The 20,457-nt window shown below is 42.9% G+C and overlaps 1 long non-coding RNA gene across 1 annotated transcript; it reads left to right on the top strand.

Annotated features, from left to right (window-relative positions):
- The first annotated feature begins 12,402 nt into the window (after positions 1-12,402).
- Positions 12,403-14,961, top strand: LOC133577079 (uncharacterized). Its single transcript, XR_009811700.1, has 5 exons — positions 12,403-12,423; positions 13,108-13,224; positions 13,597-13,750; positions 13,875-13,971; positions 14,605-14,961. It is a non-coding gene; the product is annotated as an uncharacterized lncRNA (long non-coding RNA).
- Positions 14,962-20,457: the final 5,496 nt, after the last annotated feature.

Here is a 20,457-nt window from a genome sequence, read left to right as displayed (position 1 = left end):
TTTTTGTTTGTTTATTCATGGTGTGCATTTTTTGCCCCATCGCCTTTTGTTACACTTGTTGGATTTATTAAATATTCCCCTTTTTATAATTCAACCTTGCCTCTCGTCTCTGCATCCTGGGATCACCTTGATCAGGTCCTAACATAATAACCGGCAACATCATGAATCCCGCAGAGACCGAACCGGTCAGAAGAACTCTACACCAACAGGCCAAGAGACTAGGCCAACAGGAAGAACAGTTTAGCCTGCTTGGGGCTTGTGTCAACGCCATGGCGGAACGCCAAGACTCTCGCCTAAATGCCCTGGAGACACAACTGGGAAGTGTACTCACCGCGCTGCAGGCAATGACTTCCCCCTCGGCCGACCCAGCAGTCCAGCTGCGCCATCCTCGACCCGCAGATAATCCGATGCCTAACGACATCCCTCCTGCTACTTGTCCTCCACTCTCCAAGCCCGAGCGATTCTCCGGCGAATCAGGTGACGTGCGATCCTTCCTCACCCAGTGTGAGATTTTTTTTTAACTGCTACCAACATCTTTTTACTCCGAAAGAGCTCGTGTGGCTTTTGTCATGTCCCATATGAGTGGCAGGGCGTCCTCCTGGGCCACCGCGGAATGGGGGCGTCAATCTCCCGTGTGTGCTTCATACGCCGCGTTTGCCAAAGCCATAAAGAACATTTTCCAGCGCGAAAGGCCAGGACGTGAGGCAGCTCGGTCATTACTTCGTCTGCAGCAAGGACAGCGGAGCGTCACGGACTTCGCCATCGAATTCCGAAGGCTTGCGGCTGATAGTGGATGGCCCACTTCCACATTGATGGACGTTTTTTCCCTCGGTCTGGCTGACCAAGTCCGGAAGCAGATGATCCCGCTTACAACTCCCGACAGCCTTGATGAGCTCGTCGCTCTGGCGGTGGAGATTGAAAATCGCCTTGTTGACTGGGAAAGAGAGAGATTCAGAACCAGAGACTCCGCGCTTCGACATATAATGGGAGTGGCCATGGAGCGCGTCAAACTGCATTCGCGCCGATACCCAGTGTCGACACCCCGCCGATATCATACAAAGAGAAGCCAATACAGCTCGGAGGAAATCGTCTCGCTCCAGCTGAGAGAGATCGTCGCCTTCGTCTCCAGCTGTGTTTATATTGCGGCAAGGCTGAGCATCGCATCACCCACTGTCCTCATCGTCCTGCCCGCCGCCACATCCAAGCGTCACCTCCTCGCCGCATCCAAGCGTCACCTCCTCGCCGCATCCAAGCGTCACCTCCTCGCCGCACCCAAGCGTCACCTCCTCCAGCGACCGACCCTGCTCCTCTACTGCCATCTACAGGTCAGACATTATCTAGGCTCCAACTCACGGGCATGCTTACCTGGGATAAGGACCAGAGATTGGACATTAGGGCGCTCATTGACTCAGGTTCTGATGACAATTTTATCGATGAGTCTGTTGTTAAACATTTTTCTATACCCGTTGCTAAATTACCCAGACCTAGAGTAGTCCGATCCCTCGACGGAGGCCACCTGGCGAGCGTCACCCATCAAACTCAGCCGTTATCTCTTAAATTATCTGGTAACCATTTTGAGTCAATCAATTTTCTTATTATTCCCTCTCGTTCGTCTCCTGTTGTGCTCGGGCTTACCTGGCTAGCAAAACATAATCCCCATATTGACTGGGTCAAGACCACTATCATTAACTGGGGTTTTTTTTGTCATACGCACTGTGTGCGGTCCGCATGCCCTCGCACTGTTCCCGCACGCGTCGTAACCCAGGAGGTCATTGATTTATCGGTTGTGCCAACTGCTTACCACAACCTTAAAGAAGTCTTTAGCAAGGACCGCGCGTTGTCGCTACCTCCACACCGTCCCTATGATTGTTGCATTAATCTCCTCCCTGGTGCCACACTCCTTTCATCTCGTCTTTATAACATTTCAAAACATGAAAGAGATGCACTAGAGGAATATATCACCACTTCGCTCGCTTCTGGTCTCATCCGTCCCTCCAACTCTCCTCTAGCCGCCGGTTTTTTCTTTATGGAAAAGAAAGATAAGACACTCCGCCCCTGCATCGATTACCGAGCCCTCAATAATATTACTGTTAAAAATAAGTATCCTCTTCCGCTTCTCGACTCAGCTTTCAACCCACTACACGCTGCTAGACATTTCACCAAGTTGGACCTCCGCAATGCTTACCACTTAGTCAGAATTAAGCAAGGGGATGAATGGAAAACTGCATTCAACACACCACTAGGACACTTTGAATACCTGGTCATGCCTTTCGGCCTCACCAATGCTCCTGCCGTTTTTCAGGCCCTCATCAATGATGTCCTGCGTGACATGCTCGACCGTTTCGTGGTAGTTTACTTGGATGATATCCTCGTTTTCTCGCCGACCCCTGAACTTCACATTCAGCACGTCCGCTTAGTTCTCCAACGCCTTCTCGAGAATCGTCTGTATGTCAAGGCTGAGAAATGTGTTTTTCATTCCAAGTCTGTTCCTTTTTTGGGTTTTATTGTTGAGAGGGGTCAACTCCGAGCAGATCCAGCGAAGATCCAGGCGGTGGTTGATTGGCCCACACCCACGTCTAGAAAGCACCTCCAAAGGTTTCTAGGTTTCTCAAATTTTTATTGTCGTTTTATCCGTAATTTTAGTAGAGTAGCTGAACCATTAACGAGACTGACTTCCACTAAGCTCCCCTTTTTATGGACCTCAGAGACTCAGTCTGCTTTTGATAAACTCAAGTCTTCGTTCACCTCTGCACCGGTTCTTGTCCACCCTAACATTTCCTCTCAATTTTTTGTTGAGGTTGACGCATCTGACTCCGGCGTGGGGGCTGTTCTCTCCCAGCGCTCCACCTCCGACCAGAGGCTGCACCCCTGTGCCTTCTTCTCACGCCGCCTTACACCAGCAGAACGCAATTATGATATCGGCAATAGAGAGCTACTTGCCGTGGTGTTGCCACTGCAAGAATGGAGGCACTGGCTGGAGGGCTCGGAGACCCCTTTTGTGGTATTCACAGACCATAAGAATCTGGCCTACATTCGAACTGCTCTACGGCTCAATCCCAGACAAGCAAGGTGGGCATTATTTCTAGCCAGATTCAATTTCACCATGACCTTCCGCCCCGGCTCCCAGTATGGTAAGCTAGACGCCCTGTCGAGGATGCACTCCTGCCCCGAGGAAGAGGTCAAGACCGAGATGATCATTCCGCCATCACAAGTGCTGGGAGCGTTGCAGTGGGACATTGAAGGCCGTGTTAAGGAGGGACTCAAGAACGTCCCCTCTCCTAAGAACTGCCCTCAGGGATGTTTGTTTGTGATCCCAGAGCTCCGTCCAGAAGTACTGAACTGGTCCCACAGTTCCAAGGTCGCCTGCCACCCAGGCATTACCCGTACCTTTTTTCCTCCTGTCCCAGCGCTTCTGGTGGCCAACCTTCAGGGCCGACACCAGGGAATTTGTATCCGCCTGTGCCACTTGTGCCCGTAATAAGGCCTCACACCGGGCACCAGCTGGTCTTCTGCGCCCACTCCCCATCCCCTCCCGCCCGTGGTCCCATGTGGCGTTGGACTTCGTCACAGGACTTCCACCATCCAAGGGCAACACTGTGATATTGACTTTGGTGGACCGCTTCTCCAAGATGGCCCATTTCGTAGCCCTTGCCAAATTGCCCTCTGCACTTGAAACGGCAGAACTGATCGTACGCCATGTTTTCCGGCTCCATGGAGGGCCACAATTCTCGTCTGCAGTTTGGAGGGCATTCTGCAAATCATTAGGAGCATCGCCAAGCCTCTCTTCAGGATACCACCCGCAGACAAACGGTCAGACTGAGCGCACCAATCAAGATCTGGAGGCCGCCATCCGCTGCGTCTGCCACCAGCAACCAGCCTCCTGGGCGTTCAGTCTACTGTGGATCGAGTATGCCCATAATACACTCATCAGCTCTGCTACAAGCATGTCCCCTTTTCACTCTGCCTACGGTTACCAACCTCCCATTTTTCCTTCTCTGGAATCCGAGGTCACTGTCCCATTTGTGGCTGCCCACCTGCACCGTGCACATCAAGCCTGGCGCAATACCCGGTCTGCACTACTACGCACCTCAGAACGCAACCAGCGCCTCGCTAACCGCCACCGCAGCACAGCACCAGACTACAGGCCCGGTCAGAAGATGTGGTTGTCGTCCCGTGATCTACCTCTCCAAGTGGACTCCAAGAAACTTCAGCCACGATTTATTGGACCCTATCCCATTGAGCGAATCATTAATCCCTCCGCCGTGCATCTACGCCTTCCCGAATCCTTGAGGATACATCCCTCATTCCATGTCTCTTTAATCAAGCCCGTTTCCACCAGTCCCTTGAGTCCTCCAGAGGTGCCTCCTCCCCCTCCCAGACTTATTGATGGCCATCCCGCGTTCTCAGTCAAGGCTATTCTCGATGTGAGGAGAAGGGGCAGGGGTTTCCAGTATCTGGTCGACTGGGAGGGCTACGGCCCCGAAGACCGATCATGGGTCCCACGTTCACTTATTCTAGACCCCTCACTGTTAACTACCTTTTATGATCACTTTCCGGAGAAACCAGGTAAGCCGCCAGGTGGCGTCCATTAAGGGGGGGTACTGTTGTGTTTTTAGTGTTTTTCCTGCTTTCTCCTCTTGTCTACACCTGTGCTTCTAGTGATTTGTCCTCGGCGAGGGGCGGACCTTGATGCACACCTGCTCGCAATTAGCACTCCGGTATATAGGCACGTCACGGTCAGCTTGGCCTCGCCGGTTATTGTCTCCTGCACCTCCCACGTGCATGTGCCTGCTTCATTTCATCAGTCCCGGTATGTTGCCTCTCCTTATTCCTGTAATCCCTCACCTCTTTGTGTTTGCTTCCTAGCCCCCCCTGAGGTAAAGAGGATTTTGTGTTGGACTTTTTGCTGTGTTCAGTGCGCCCTGGCCTTCCTCCCTGCCGACCACTGTGGAACCTGTTTTTGTTTGTTTATTCACGGTGTGCATTTTTTGCCCCATCGCCTTTTGTTACACTTGTTGGATTTATTAAATATTCCCTTTTTTATAATTCAACCATGCCTCTCGTCTCTGCATCCTGGGATCACCTTGATCAGGTCCTAACAAATAACGCTTTCTTTAAATCAATAAACACGTTTTTTTGTTCCATAATTAAAGGAGCCATATGTAATAATTTCATGTCAAGTCATCATTAAATGGCCCTGATATGTCAAAAGGCATTAATAAATCACATTATTTTCCAATACCTCTATAACTGATAACAGTAGTTCAGCCGGGATATGCTCTTTTCAAAATGAGAGTTACAGCCCCGAAATCTTATTGTTTCAATTTCGATGCCCCGCCCTCCACCGTTTGACCGTGAGTGTGTCACATCCAGGTTGCCAGTTACGCACCATCATCTTCGTCTAGCTACTACCACTGGTAAAGTTACTAAACATGTCAGACCTTAGTAAATCAAAAAGGCCTCGTTATGATTTTCAACTTATTCATGACAAAGCCAGCAACAAAACCAGGATTTGTATCGGGATGCCTTTGAAAGATGGAGACGATTGAAGGCGGAGACAGTTTTTTTATATGACGTCAAACTTGCTGATTTTCTCCTTGATAGGTAAGTCAGGCATTTACGTTTTCTTATTACTTGTAATGAATGGAAATGGACATTTTGTAAGTAAACTATATTGTCCATTACAGTCTAGGATCTTGTCTAACAAAGCCAGTATTTTCATGCAACTAATGCTTAGTGTGATGGTGCTTCGCTCATAGTGTAATGCTAGCCCGGTCAATGACACATTGACATATAAGCTAACGGGTGAAATATATGCCTGTATGTCGATGTGTCATCCAACTGACAGGGCAAAATATATTTTTGACAATAAAACTTGTGTGGATATGGGTAATGTCAGTGCCTATTTCCTTCTCAATATGCTGATACGCTGAGGAAATGGGTTCCAATATTAGTCATCACGGCAATGTGAAACGTCTGGAGACAGTCAAATCACATGATAAAATAATTCCTCATTGGCGTTTGCATATTGTGGACTACATGTACCAAGTTATATGGCAATCTGAAACGTTCGAAACAGTAGCCTATAGGCATACCTTGGTAAAATGTCTACTCTTTAGTTTTGCTTTCTAAGCATTCTCTACTTATTTTCACCAGTATAACCATTGCTCGCGTTGGTTGTAGTCAGTTTTAGTCCTTGTTTTCTGATAGTACTGACAATAACCATATGATTGCCATTTGTTGTTTCTTCTTCTTGAAAATAACCACATTTCTGTGTAAAATGTTTTGGTTAGAGATTTCCATCCATCCATCCATATTCAACCGCTTATCCGGAATCGGGTCGCGGGGACAACAGCTCCGGCAGAGACCCCCAGCCTTCCCTCTCCAGAGCAACACTAGCAACTTCCTCCTGGGGAATCCCGAAGCGTTCCCAGGCCAGAGAGGAGATGTAATCCCCCATCTGGTCCTTGACCTGCCGCAGGGTCTCCTCCCAGTGGGACGTGCCACAAGGACCTCCCTAGGGAGACGCTCGTGAGGCATCCGCACGAGATGCCCGAATCAACTAAGCTGGTTCCTTTCCAAGCGAAAGAGCAGCGGCTCTACTCCGAGTCTCTCTCGGGTGACTGAACTTTTCACCCTATCTCTAACACTCAGTAGCTCATCCCCCTTATGTCCAGTCTCAAAAAAAAAGGTTCTTACATGTACACATTAATATGACACATTTGTCCCAAAATAATAGGTGTTGGCTCTCATGAAGTCTACAATGATTATGTGTGTGTGTGTGTGTGTGTGTGTGGAGGAAACTCATTTCGGCCGCTTGTATCCGCAATCTTAATCTTTCGGTCAGGACCCACACTTCATGACCATAGGTGAGAGTAGGAATGTAGATAGCTCGGTAGACCGAGAGCTTTGCCTTCTGGCTCAGCTCTCTGGTTAGAGATTTGTTATTGACAAAACACTTTTCTATTCAGCTATTTTGGTCCCGGCACCTCAACCCTTAGTAAGAGGCAGTGGAAGTTTTAAGTTCTTTGGAATAGCCCAGTCCATCGAGCTGGATTTGACTGCATATCTGGCAACTTCAGTCAGGTAGAGGAGGAGGGGACTACAGAGTTTTGACCGTTATTGTAGTACCATTTATGGCCAGATTATTAACAATGGCTCCTTTAAGGTCAATTTGCAAACCATTCAATCAAAAGTCATTTTGACATAAGGTCTCACTGACAAGTGTTTGGCTGACTTTCACCGAGCAGGATATCATTCCCTGATAGGCCAAGTTCCAAGTTGACGTAACCTTTCCACGGTTTACCGACAGATAACCGTCCAACGGCTATCAGTCTGGGAACCAAAGGACACCTTGATGGATTTGTCATTTGTTAACATGTTCCGCAAATGGTAACTCCAACCTCTCAAATGCCAGCGTAACAAATACTCAACGTTACACGCGGCCAACGGTGGAACGTGGACAAGGAGTTTGCAGTGCTGACATTTAGATCAGCGCTCCTAATGTGTTGCCGTAAAACGTGGAGAAGCAGTAAAGTGAGGGATGGAGAAAAGAGGAGGGGGAGTCGGAAGAAGAGTGGGAAGAGAGAATCACGCCAAAAGAAAAATTACCATTGTCATGGGCAGAGACAGTGTTAAATGGCGCGTCATTCCCCAGTAATTTACAAATCACAGAGTGGAAACAAAATTAGATTAAGGGGTCTGCTGAAATGGACCTGCTAAACTTCTCCATTAATTACCTGGCTGTCAAGAGGTGAAGATTATTCATTTGAGGGTGAAATCACGTCACAGGTGACTTCCCCGGGGTTTTCATTTGTCATGTCCGAACAACACGGCGAAACAAACGTTCCATCAAAAAAAGGCCCTCCAAAGTCTCTATTATCATTCAGGGCATGGAATGGCTAACTTGACTTATGGGTAAGCAAACGCGGCCACGTCAGCGGTGACAGTAACGAGGGCCGCTCTGTCATCCTCTGAATGTTCTCATAAAAGTCCAATAATGGAAAGATGGAGCAGGACATACGTACAAATGCGCCTCGAATGCTCAGAGACCACAAATAACTCAGTCTGGGCGTTCGTGGCACAATTAGACACGATAACAACGTGGAGGGGGAGGACGGCAGAACGCGAAGAAGCGTGCCGTTGCAGAAAAACAACAAATTAACATTTTAATGAAGCGTTGATATACTTTTAATTGACTCTCAAATAAGTTATTTAATTAAACTTCCTAAACCTCGAGTGTTCCATTGGATGTAAATTGTCCTATCAAAGAAATAAAAACACTGAATTGTAGTTGTGTTTTTTTGTCATGAAAATGAATATAAAATCAGAATACAGTGGACAAACTGTTCAATTTACGTACCACGAATCGAATAAAAACCTGCTTTGGTCTGCAAACCTTGTTTTAGTGTCCTCACGTTTCATTAACCCATTGTGTGTATGCAGATGTTGTCGGGCTCATCATTGCTTATTCTTTGAGCACAGTTATCTAATGTGCTAAATTGTGTGCCCCTTCAAATTATTGTTTTACCTTTTTTACAACATTCTTCTACAAAACCCAAAACCAGTGAGGTTGGCACGTTGTGTAAATCGTAAATAAAAACAGAATACAATGATTTGCAAATCCTTTTCAACTTATATTCAATTGAATAGACTGCAAAGACAAGATATTTAATGTTCGAACTGAGAAACAATTTTTGTTTTTGCATATAATCATAAACTTAGTATTTAATGGCAGCAACACATTGCAAAAATGTTGGCACAGGGGCATTTTTACCACTCTGTTACATGGCCTTTTTTTAACAACACTCAGTAAATGTTTAGGAACTGAGGAGAACAATTTTTGAAGCTTTTTAGTTGGAATTATTTCCCATTCTTGCTTGATGTACAGTTTAAGTTGTTCAACAGTCCTTCATAATGCGCCACACATTTTCAATGGGAGACAGGTCTGGACTACAGGCAGGTTAGTCTAGTACCTGCACACTTTTACTATGAAGCCACGCTGTTGCAACATGTGGCTTGGCATTGTCTTGCTGAACTAAGCAGGGGCGTCCATGATAACGTTGCTTGGATGGCAACATATGTTGCTCCAAAACCTGTATGTACCTTTCAGCATTAATGGTGCCTTCAGAGATGTGTAAGTTACCCATGCCTTGGCCACTAATACACCCCCATACCATCACAGAAGCTGGCTTTTGAACTTTGCGCCTATAACAATCCGGGTGGTTCTTTTCCTCTTTGTTCCAGAGGACACAACGTCCACAGTTTCCAAAAACAATTTGAAATGTGGACTCGTCAGACCACAGAACACTTTTATATTTTGTTGATAAATGGCTTTCGCTTTGCATAGTAGAGTTTTAACGTGCACTTACATATGTAGCGACAAACTGAAGTTACTGACAGTGGTTTTCTGAAGTGTTCCTTAGCCCATGTCGTGATATCCTTTACACACTGATGTCGGTTTTTGATGCAGTACTGCCTGAGGCATCAAAGATCACGGGCATTCAATGTTGGTTTCCAGATTCTCTGAACCTTTTGATGATCTTACAGATCGTAGATGGTGAAATTCCTAAATTCCTTGCAATAGCTCGTTGAGAAATGTCGTTCTTAAACTCTTCGACAATTTGCTCATGCATTTGTTCACAAAGTGGTGACCCTCGCCCCATCCTTGTTTGTGAATGACGTTAAGTATCTTGTCTTTGCAGTTTATTCAATTGAATATAGGTTGAAAAGAATTAGCAAATCATTGTATTCGGTTTTTATTTACGATTTACACAACGTGCCAACTTCACTGGTTGTGAGTTTTGTAGTTTAGTAGTTCAAAGAAGTAAACGGAGGAGCAATGTGCAATTTGAAACAATCAGGAAGTATTCACAGCGTTTTCGACATCGCCTTCTTCAATTTACCCTCTGTTCTGTTGGACGCCCAGAAGAATAACTAACAAGGTAAAAAGGACCCTATTTTTTTTATACCTAATCATTGTAGCAATCTGGCTGTTAAAGTTAGAGTTTTGTGATTTTAAACTTTTGGTAGACGCTCTGCTTCCTTTATATTTAGGTTCCTGTAGAAGTGTGTGGTTTGTGTTTCCACCGCATTTCACAGTTCAGGGTATTTTATACAAATCAGGCTGATGACTTAAGGATGAGTGGTTTACTATATTTCTACACTGATAGCATGTACATAAACAGACAATATTAAGTCACAGTTCTTTTACTAAAGAGTAAGTAATTTAAATACGAAGCAATCATATACAAAACAATATGATTTATTAAATAAAGTGTACCGAATCATAAAAACTCAGGCCTTTGTTCACAATGTCCAACCGTCAGAAAGTCATCCTCTCAGTAAATGATGAATTCATGAGGGTCAGGCGATTCCTTGTTGTCCATTTCAGTTGTAAATAACAATATGTAAATAATAAATGTCAGTGTTTATCTGTAAATAACAATATATAAATAATGAATGTCTGTGATTATCTGTAAATAACAATATATACATAATACATGTCAGTGTTGATCTGTATATAACAATACATACATAATATATGTCAGTATTTATCTGTAAATAAAAATATATCAATAATAAATGTCAGTGTTTGTATGTAAATAATATATAAACAATACATGTCAGGATTTAGCTCTAAATAACATAATGTAAATAATAAATGTCAGCGTCTATCTGTAAATAATAGATAACTAATAAATGTCAGTGTTTATCTGTAAAAAACAATATATCAATAATAAATGTCAGTGTTTATCTGTAAATAACCATATATAAATAATACATGTCAGTGTTTATCTGTAAATAACAATATATAAATAATAAATGCCAGTGTGTATATGTAAATAATAAGATATAAATAATAAATGTCAGTATGTATCTGTACATAACAATATATCAATAATAAATGTCAGTGTTTATCTATAAATAACAACATATAAATAATAAAAATCCCGCCTTTGAAAAGGTTGAGGGTAGCTTCGAAAAGTCCCACCTCGATGGGAAGAACCCCAAAAGGTTACTGAATAACTAAATCTACCCGGTCAATTTTTGGTGGAAACACAGGGGGGACTTTATTTACCCGGGTAAATGGGAAAGTTCCTGGAAAAGTTCCTGCGGTGGAAAAGGGCGTAATCTTTTTTATTGAGAAATGTGCTTCAATATACAAACATTTTTATTTACTAACGCTGTTCAATAATCATTTAAGTTCCACTGTACAAATAAGTATTAAGGCCAAATCCTTATTAAAATACAGGAATATGAGTAAAAAGTTAAACATATAAAAACAAATATCTTTCTTTGTGAAAAGCTTTTTCCTGAAAAACCTCCTGATTCATTATAATTCACACTTTCCACCCTCTCTTTGTCACCTATTATCTCAGCCAGCAATGTTTCTGTGGCTGTCAGAGTAAATTAGTAAGTCAAATGCACTGGCAGGGATATAATAAATAGCCACCATTGGTCAATTCCATATTTAGCGTTATATTTGTGTCTTTTAACTTTCCCTGACAGCGTCTATTGAAGATAAAGAACAATTAGGTTTTTGGATTCCATAGTAGAGTCTGACTTTTTAAAAACTTGCCCAGCTGTTTGGTGTTTTAAGAGACAAGAAGCTGGTCTGAGTTAAGTAATCTCGAAAATCTTATCCGAGCAAGAAAGTGAATATTAAAAAACCCACAACCAGTGAAGTTGGCACGTTGTGTAATTCTTAAATAAAAACAGAATACAATGATTTGCAAATTCTTTTCAACATATATTCAGTTGAATAGACTGCAAAGACAAGTTATTTAATGTTTGAGCTGGGAAACTTTTTTATTTTATTTTTTTTGCAATTAATCATTAACTTAGAATGTAATGGCAGCAACACATTGCAACAAAGTTGGCACAGGGGCATTTTTACCACTGTGTTACATGGCCTTTCCTTTTAACAACACTCAGTAAACATTTGGGAACTAAGGAGACCAATTTTTGAAAGTTTTCAGTGGAATTATTTCCAATTCTTGCTTGATGTACAGCTTAAGTTGTTCAACAGTCCGGGGTCTCTGTTGTGGTATTTTAGGCTTCATATTGCACCACACATTTTCAATGGGAGACAGGTCTGCACTGTAAAAACTCTTTCAGTGGTATTGTCCATTCTACTTTATTTTTAAAAGTATATTTATTCCAATGAATCAATTTATTTTTATTTTTAGAGTTTTTGAGTTATCTATAAGTAAAAAGTGTGAATATTTTCGTAACTTACTTTTTTATGTGATAAAATTAATTTTATTGGACTTCCAATATAAATTGATTTAGCAAAACTCAGTTCAAAGGTTTATATCAGACCTAAAACGTCAGGACCCGCCCACCTGCATGCTGCTGTGGAAGAACAAGCCCAGACACGTTTCTTCACGGAGCCCAAGTAAAACACTTTACCGAACTCATGTAAGTAACAATTTATATTGTTAAAAGTCAGTATTTGCCAGGATTTAAATGTATACATTTTCAAAAGCATGGTTCAATGTTATATTTAGTTTACTACTTTTCCCGCCGACCGCCATTTCGAATGTGCTCTTACCTCCAACAGCTCATTAACTTCAACCAAACATTGTTTATAGCTGTGAAGTTTATAATTAGCGTTTACTTTGCGTGGTAGTTTAATATTTTATTCTTCAGTTTATAAGCAGCCACATTAAAGCTGCTTAACTAGCTTGCATTAAAAGTTGCTAGCAGCTAGCTAGGTAAACTTGACAGAGCTATCTGAAGACCCCTCGACCTGCTGCCCATGCACACTCCTAGGCAAAACGCTACTCTTGTAAGAATAACACTCATTGTGTAAGTCTCAATCTCAACATTCCCCCCCCCCAAAAAAAATCTCACCAGTAGTCACCATTTAAAGGGTACATTTTAAAATTTTTCTTCCGTGGGGGCATGCTCCCGGACCCCCCTACTGTTATAGGTTACCAACTTAGACCACCGTGGCTACAAAAACATCTAGAGGAAATACTGCAAAAGAGTATATTAGGGTGTAAAAAAACCAGATATAAAGGGCTCTCATCAGGCTTATATATCCAAGAGGTTAGACATGAACCATAACTTGTCTTTTTTGTTATCTCTCTCCAATGACAGATGGGATGGCCCTGTAAGTTGTGCAGCACTGTTGTACCAACCAAGAGTGACATTTTAAAGCATTACAGACTGCACCATGGGACCTTTGGACACAGCCATTCCTTGCCTTGCATTCATGTAGGTTGCCCATGCTCTTATACATCCCTTTGCTCTCATCTGTCAAGATGCTAGACTTCTCCTCTCTGACACCACCGCCAGAGAGCCTCGCTCCACTCCCACCACGTTACTGGCCTTCTCTACCAACTTGTCCAGTCTGTTTGCGTCCCTCGCTCTCAGCCCGCTGCCCCAGCAGGCCACGGCGTACAAGAAGGCGCCTGCCACCACCGACTCGTAGAATATCTTCTATTCTATTCTATTCTATTATCATTCTATTTTTCCTGACCAAGTTTCCATTGTGACTTGGACATGACATACTAGACTCACATTTTGCCTGAAAATGTATACTAATACCCTTAATATCAGTAACGGTCAACATTTGCTGTCTTACAGATTAATGAAGCGTTCCGAAGGTGCACTGCTGTTCCACTGGAATCAACATTTATGTCCCAACTGGACAGGTACACTCCAAAACTCCTGGAGCTCTTCAGTGCAAAAGGAGGAGTGACTGCAGCGCATCAAGAACTTGTTGATGGAACTGACACAGGTGGGTTGAAAGTGGTTTAAAAGTTTAAACTGAATCTGTAATCATGCTCTAATAACGGTATCACAGATTTGGAGTAAAATTGCCAACAAAATTAATTTATTTATTATTCTTCTCTTAACTCTAGGACCCAAGTGCCTCTGCAGTGAAGAAGAGAGATGTGACTGTGAGATGCCTCATAGAGTACGTGGGAGATAGTGGACAGGAGCTAATCTCTGACTACTGTAAGTATTGTTTAAAAGCAGGTTTGGATCAGTCTGATGTACACGCTTAAATTGGGTTTACTTTTATGTGAACTGACTGAACCAGCAGTTGTCAGGTGGAGGTCGAGCATGCAGCTAGTTGGCAAGAGCCCCAGGATAGCCAATTAGCATAGCACCACAGAGTGATGCCTTTCTGTCTTATGTTTCTGTTTGCCCTTAAAAAAACAATGCAAACAAAAAATACTCCTCTTAAACAAGCATTAAAACATTTACTCTCTCTCTCTCTCTCTCTCTCTCTCTCTCTCTCTCTCTCTCTCTCTCTCTCTCTCTCTCTCTATATATATATATATATATATATATATATATATATATATATATATATATATATATAAAACATATTACTGTTTGTTTTAATTTCCGGTGGTTCTATTCAGGTTTTTTATATGCAAATTAGAAATGCCAATAAAAAACACGTGGCTGGAAATGCATCTATTATACCAAGTTTAATGTGCAAGATCTCAAATTAGAATTCAAAAGTTTTCAAAATGGTCATCACAAAAGTAATCATTATTTGAATTAAATCACACAATTTATATTACTGTAAATATAAAATTAGATGTTTGTTTTTTTAATTACTGTTTTTGTATCAAAAAGGGAACTGCAGAGACCGCTGTTCTTGAGGACCTTGAAATGAAGAATATGAGCATCTACATCTGTTGTGAGACAAATGCAGTAGGAATCATCATTGAGGGAGTACCAGTCCTTACTCATCTTGGAAACCTGGTCAAAGCATGCTGCCTACTTCTGGGGTTGACGTATGCACTTAATCTTGAGTATCCATCCAAACTTTCCAAAACATTTGAGGTGTTTCAAATACTTTTTGTGGGACTTGACACACTGCGCCCAAAACCAACCCCCAAATTCATGACTCTCAAAAACAAGCTTCTAGCTTAGGCAGTGAGCCATGACTGTCAGCTTGCACTTTTGAACAGCTATTTTCTTGTGTCTGTTCAAAATCATTATCATTGTTCATTGAGTGGAATTCTTCAGAATGTTGTAACGGTTTGTCCTGTTCAGGTTTTATACAAAGCTCCAGGTCATCGTTTCTGGTGTGTAAATTAAGTTTTTTTATGTTTTATACACACTAAATTGCCCCACTGTGAAGCTCCAGCTGGTCAGAAGGAGGGATCTGTGAGTTGTTTAAGTTAAAATGACCGTGCGTGACTGCTCGCTGACTGCTCGCTGTTTCGAAAAAGCTAAGTATCGTTCTATTTGTGTGCTTTTAAATTGTTTTGCAGCTTTCTTTATTACTTTCTCAACATATTTAGTAGTACTATTTAACTTGCAAATCACCCGATCTCTGTCTCTCCACCCCTCCCGCAGCTAGCTAGCAGCTAGCTGCTAAGCTAACGAAGCTAGCGCGGAGAAAGGCGTCGCCGGGCGCCGGTCAGAAGGAGTCTACTCCTGCACACCGTGACCAGGACTTCTCGGAAGACAGCAGGAACTTCACTCGGTGACAGAAAACACCGTGAGTATGGCTTCCTGCGCGTCTTGCACCTTACTCACGGAGAGGCTGGCTCTGCTAGAGGGCCGTGTCCGCCAGTTAGAGCAGAGTAATCTCGTAACTTTAGATGCTAGCGTTAGCTGTAGCGAGCTAACTAGCCCAGCCTGTAGTAGTCCTAAGCGGCCTACAAGCTACGGTGTACCGGTTGAGACGCATAATAGATTTAGCTCTTTAGCAAGTCCTACACCCCAGTCTACCGGGCACCACACTTTAGTCATAGGGGACTCCATCACCCGAAACATAAAGCTTAGCAAACCAGCCACAATTAAGTGCATCCCGGGGGCCCGAGCACCTGACATTGAGGCTAATCTTAGGGAGCTAACTCGCAACAGGCCTAGTAAACACGAACGACAGGCTAATCTCACCACTAGTTATGCGAATATAGTTGTACACGTTGGCTCCAATGACACTAGAATGAGACAGTCAGAGATTACAAAGAGAAACATAGCCAGGACTTGTGATCTCGCTAGAAAGATGTCCAGGCATCGAGTAATTGTCTCTGGCCCCCTGCCTGCGAGAGGCAATGATGAGAGATATAGCAGATTAGTCTCGCTTAACAAGTGGCTGGCTAGCTTCTGTAGACAACAGGGACTAACGTTTATTGATAATTGGCCCTCTTTCTGGGGCAAACCAGGCTTGCTGATGAGGGACGGCCTTCACCCTAACCAGGAAGGCGCCATCATCCTGTCTAAGAATATAGACTACTGTTTAAGTCACATTTGACTAACTACACTAGAGCAAGCCCGGTCACAGGCAATTACAGAGCCTGCTAGTCCGGGTGAGGAGTCAGTTAAGCTAGAACTAGCCAGCGCCAGGCTGGATAATTCCTGTACGCATAGCAATTTTCTTAGAATAACACACAACTCACATAATGTGTTTTCTGTTGTGAATGTGTCCGGGGTAGATATGCATTCTACTGAGGTGGCAAATCATGATGCGTTCAGTCGATCGCAGCATCAAGCAAACAATCTGAAAATTCCCGTCGTATCAATTCCTAGATATGGTCGAAACTATTTAAAGTGCACTACGTATAATAAACGCAACATTATTAATATTTCTACTACGAATAATTTAAACAAAAACTCGTCAAAACAGCCCAATACTTATAATATGGGCTTTTTAAACATAAGATCATTGTCTCCCAAAACGTTATTAGTTAATGAGGTCATTAGAGACAACAATCTTAACGTCATTGGTCTTAGCGAAACCTGGCTCAAACCAGACAATTTTTTTGCGCTAAATGAGGCATCTCCTCCTAACTATACGAATGCGCATATTGCCCGTCCCCTTAAAAGGGGTGGGGGGGTCGCACTAATATACAATGAAAACTTTAACCTTACCCCTAACCTAAATAATAAATACAAATCGTTTGAGGTGCTTACTATGAGGTCTGTCGCACCGCTGCCTCTCGATATGGCTGTTATCTACCGCCCCCCAGGGCCCTACTCGGACTTTATTAATGAATTCTCAGAGTTCGTTGCTGATCTAGTGACGTACGCAGACAATATAATCATAATGGGGGACTTTAATATCCATATGAATACCCCATCGGACCCTCAGTGCGTGGCGCTCCAGACTATAATTGATAGCTGTGGTCTTACACAAATAATAAATGAACCTACGCATCGCAACGGCAATACGATAGATCTAGTGCTGGTCAGGGGTGTCACCACCTCCAAAGTTATGGTACTCCCGTATACTAAAGTAATGTCCGATCATTACCTTATAAAATTCGAAGTTCTGACTCATTGTCAACAAACTAATAATAATAATAACTGCTATAGCAGCCGCAACATTAATGCCGCCACAACGATGACTCTTGCTGACCTACTGCCTTCGGTAATGGCACCATTCCCAAATTATGTCGGCTCTATTGATAACCTCACTAACAACTTTGACAATGCCCTGCGCAAAACCATTGATAGTATAGCACCGCTAAAACAAAAAAGGGCCCCTAAAAGGCGCACCCCATGGTTTACAGAGGAAACCAGAGCTCATAAATTATCATGTAGAAAGTTGGAACGCAAATGGCGCGCGACCAAGCTTGAGGTTTTCCATCAAGCATGGAGTGATAGTTCAATATCGTATAAACGCATGCTTACCTTAGCTAAAGCTAAATATTACTCAAATCTCATCCGCCTCAACAAAAACGACCCTAAATTTTTGTTTAGTACAGTAGCATCGCTAACCCAACAAGGGACTCCTCCCAATAGCTCCACCCACTCGGCAGATGACTTTATGAATTTCTTTAATAAGAAAATTGAACTCATTAGAAAGGAGATTAAAGACAACGCATCCCAGCTACAACTGGGTTCTATGAACACAGATACAACTGTATCTACGACGGATACTGCAATACAAAATAGTCTCTCTCTTTTTGATGAAATAACATTAGAGGAACTATTACAGCGTGTAAGTGGGATAAAACAAACAACATGTTTACTTGACCCACTTCCTGGGAAACTTATCAAGGAGCTTTTTGTATTATTAGGTCCATCAGTGCTAAATATTATAAACTTATCACTTTCCTCTGGCACTGTTCCCCTAGCATTCAAGAAAGCGGTTATTCATCCTCTGCTCAAAAGACCTAACCTTGATCCTGACCTCATGGTAAACTACCGACCGGTGTCCCACCTTCCCTTTATTTCGAAAATCCTCGAAAAAATTGTCGCACAGCAGCTAAATGAACACTTAGTGTCTAACAATCTCTGTGAACCTTTTCAATCCGGTTTCAGGGCAAATCACTCTACGGAGACAGCCCTCGCAAAAATGACTAATGATCTACTGCTAACGATGGATTCTGATGCGTCATCTATGTTGCTGCTTCTTGATCTTAGCGCTGCTTTCGATACCGTCGATCATAATATTTTATTAGAGCGTATCAAAACACGTATTGGTATGTCAGACTTAGCTTTGTCGTGGTTTAACTCTTATCTTACTGACAGGATGCAATGCGTCTCCCATAATAATGTGACCTCGGACTATGTTAAGGTAACGTGCGGAGTTCCTCAGGGTTCGGTTCTTGGCCCTGCACTCTTTAGTATTTACATGCTGCCGCTAGGCGACATCATACGCAAATACGGTGTTAGCTTTCATTGTTATGCTGATGACACCCAACTCTACATGCCCCTAAAGCTGACCAACACGCCGGATTGTAGTCAGCTGGAGGCGTGTCTTAATGAAATTAAACAATGGATGTCCGCTAACTTCTTGCAACTCAACGCCAAGAAAACGGAAATGCTGATTATCGGCCCTGCTAAACACCGACATTTATTTAATAATACCACCTTAACATTTGACAACCAAACAATTACACAAGGCGAATCAGTAAAGAATCTGGGTATTATCTTCGACCCAACTCTCTCGTTTGAGTCACACATTAAGAGTGTTACTAAAACGGCCTTCTTTCATCTCCGTAATATCGCTAAAATCCGTTCTATTTTATCCACTAGCGACGCTGAGATCATTATTCATGCGTTCGTTACGTCTCGTCTCGACTATTGTAACGTATTATTTTCGGGGCTCCCTATGTCTAGCATTAAAAAATTACAGTTGGTACAAAATGCGGCTGCTAGACTTTTGACAAGAACAAGAAAGTTTGATCATATTACGCCTATACTGGCTCACCTGCACTGGCTTCCTGTGCACTTAAGATGTGACTTTAAGGTTTTACTACTTACGTATAAAATACTGCACGGTCTAGCTCCGTCCTATCTTGTCGATTGCATTGTACCATATGTCCCGGCAAGAAATCTGTGTTCAAAGAACTCCGGCTTATTAGTGATTCCCAGAGCCCAAACAAAGTCTGCGAGCTATAGAGCGTTTTCTATTCGGGCTCCAGTACTATGGAATGCCCTCCCGGTAACAATTAGAGATGCTACCTCAGTAGAAGCATTTAAGTCCCATCTTAAAACTCATTTGTATACTCTAGCCTTTAAATAGCCCTCCTGTTAGACCAGTTGATCTGCCGTTTCTTTTCTTTTCTCCTCTGCTCCCCTTTTCCTTGAGGGGGGGGGGGGCACAGGTCCGGTGGCCATGGATGAAGTGCTGGCTGTCCAGAGTCGGGACCCGGGGTGGACCGCTCGCCTGTGCATCGGCAGGGAACATCTCTGCGCTGCTGACCCGTCTCCGCTCGGGATGGTGTCCTGCTGGCCCCACTATGGACTGGACTCTTACTATTATGTTGGATCCACTATGGACTGGACTCTCACAATATTATGTCAGACCCACTCGACATCCATTGCTTTCGGTCTCCCCTAGAGGGGGGGGGTTACCCACATATGCGGTCCTCTCCAAGGTTTCTCATAGTCATTCACATCGACGTCCCACTGGGGTGAGTTTTTCCTTGCCCGTATGTGGGCTTTGTACCGAGGATGTCGTTGTGGCTTGTGCAGCCCTTTGAGACACTTGTGATTTAGGGCTATATAAATAAAGATTGATTGATTGATTGAAATGTTTTAAAATATACACACTGAAAGACACTACAGTGAAGGTGTTCTGCTTGTGAATTGTTACAGAAGTACAGATAATCTTAATGTTAAATTGTTTTAGCAAGAAACTGTACTGTGAATGTTCTAAGTAAAACTTGAGATGCTGAGGTCATGCATTCTTTTACGCACTAAATACTGATGTTCTTGACTGTTAATACTGTCCAGCTTATTGACAGGTTTGGATATGGCTTGTGAAAATGTTTTAATATGTATACGGTTAAAAAAAGAAAACTACTGTGAAGGTGTTCTATACAGCACTTTAAAAAGTTGAGGTCATGCATTCTTGTATAATATGGATGTTGACTGTTCATACTGTCCAGCTCATTGCCACTGTTTTTATATGGTAATGATTTAATAAAGGTTGGAATTTGATATGTTTTGATTTTTTTATTATTCTAAGTAATTATTTTAAGCAGTTTCCATTTTCAAAACAAAGAAAGGTCAAAATTAATA

This window comes from Nerophis lumbriciformis, linkage group LG36 (assembly GCF_033978685.3).
Source record: "Nerophis lumbriciformis linkage group LG36, RoL_Nlum_v2.1, whole genome shotgun sequence".
Classification (NCBI taxonomy): domain Eukaryota; kingdom Metazoa; phylum Chordata; class Actinopteri; order Syngnathiformes; family Syngnathidae; genus Nerophis; species Nerophis lumbriciformis.
Note: the sequence above shows the minus strand (reverse complement) of the source record. Positions and strands in the feature narration are given on the sequence as shown.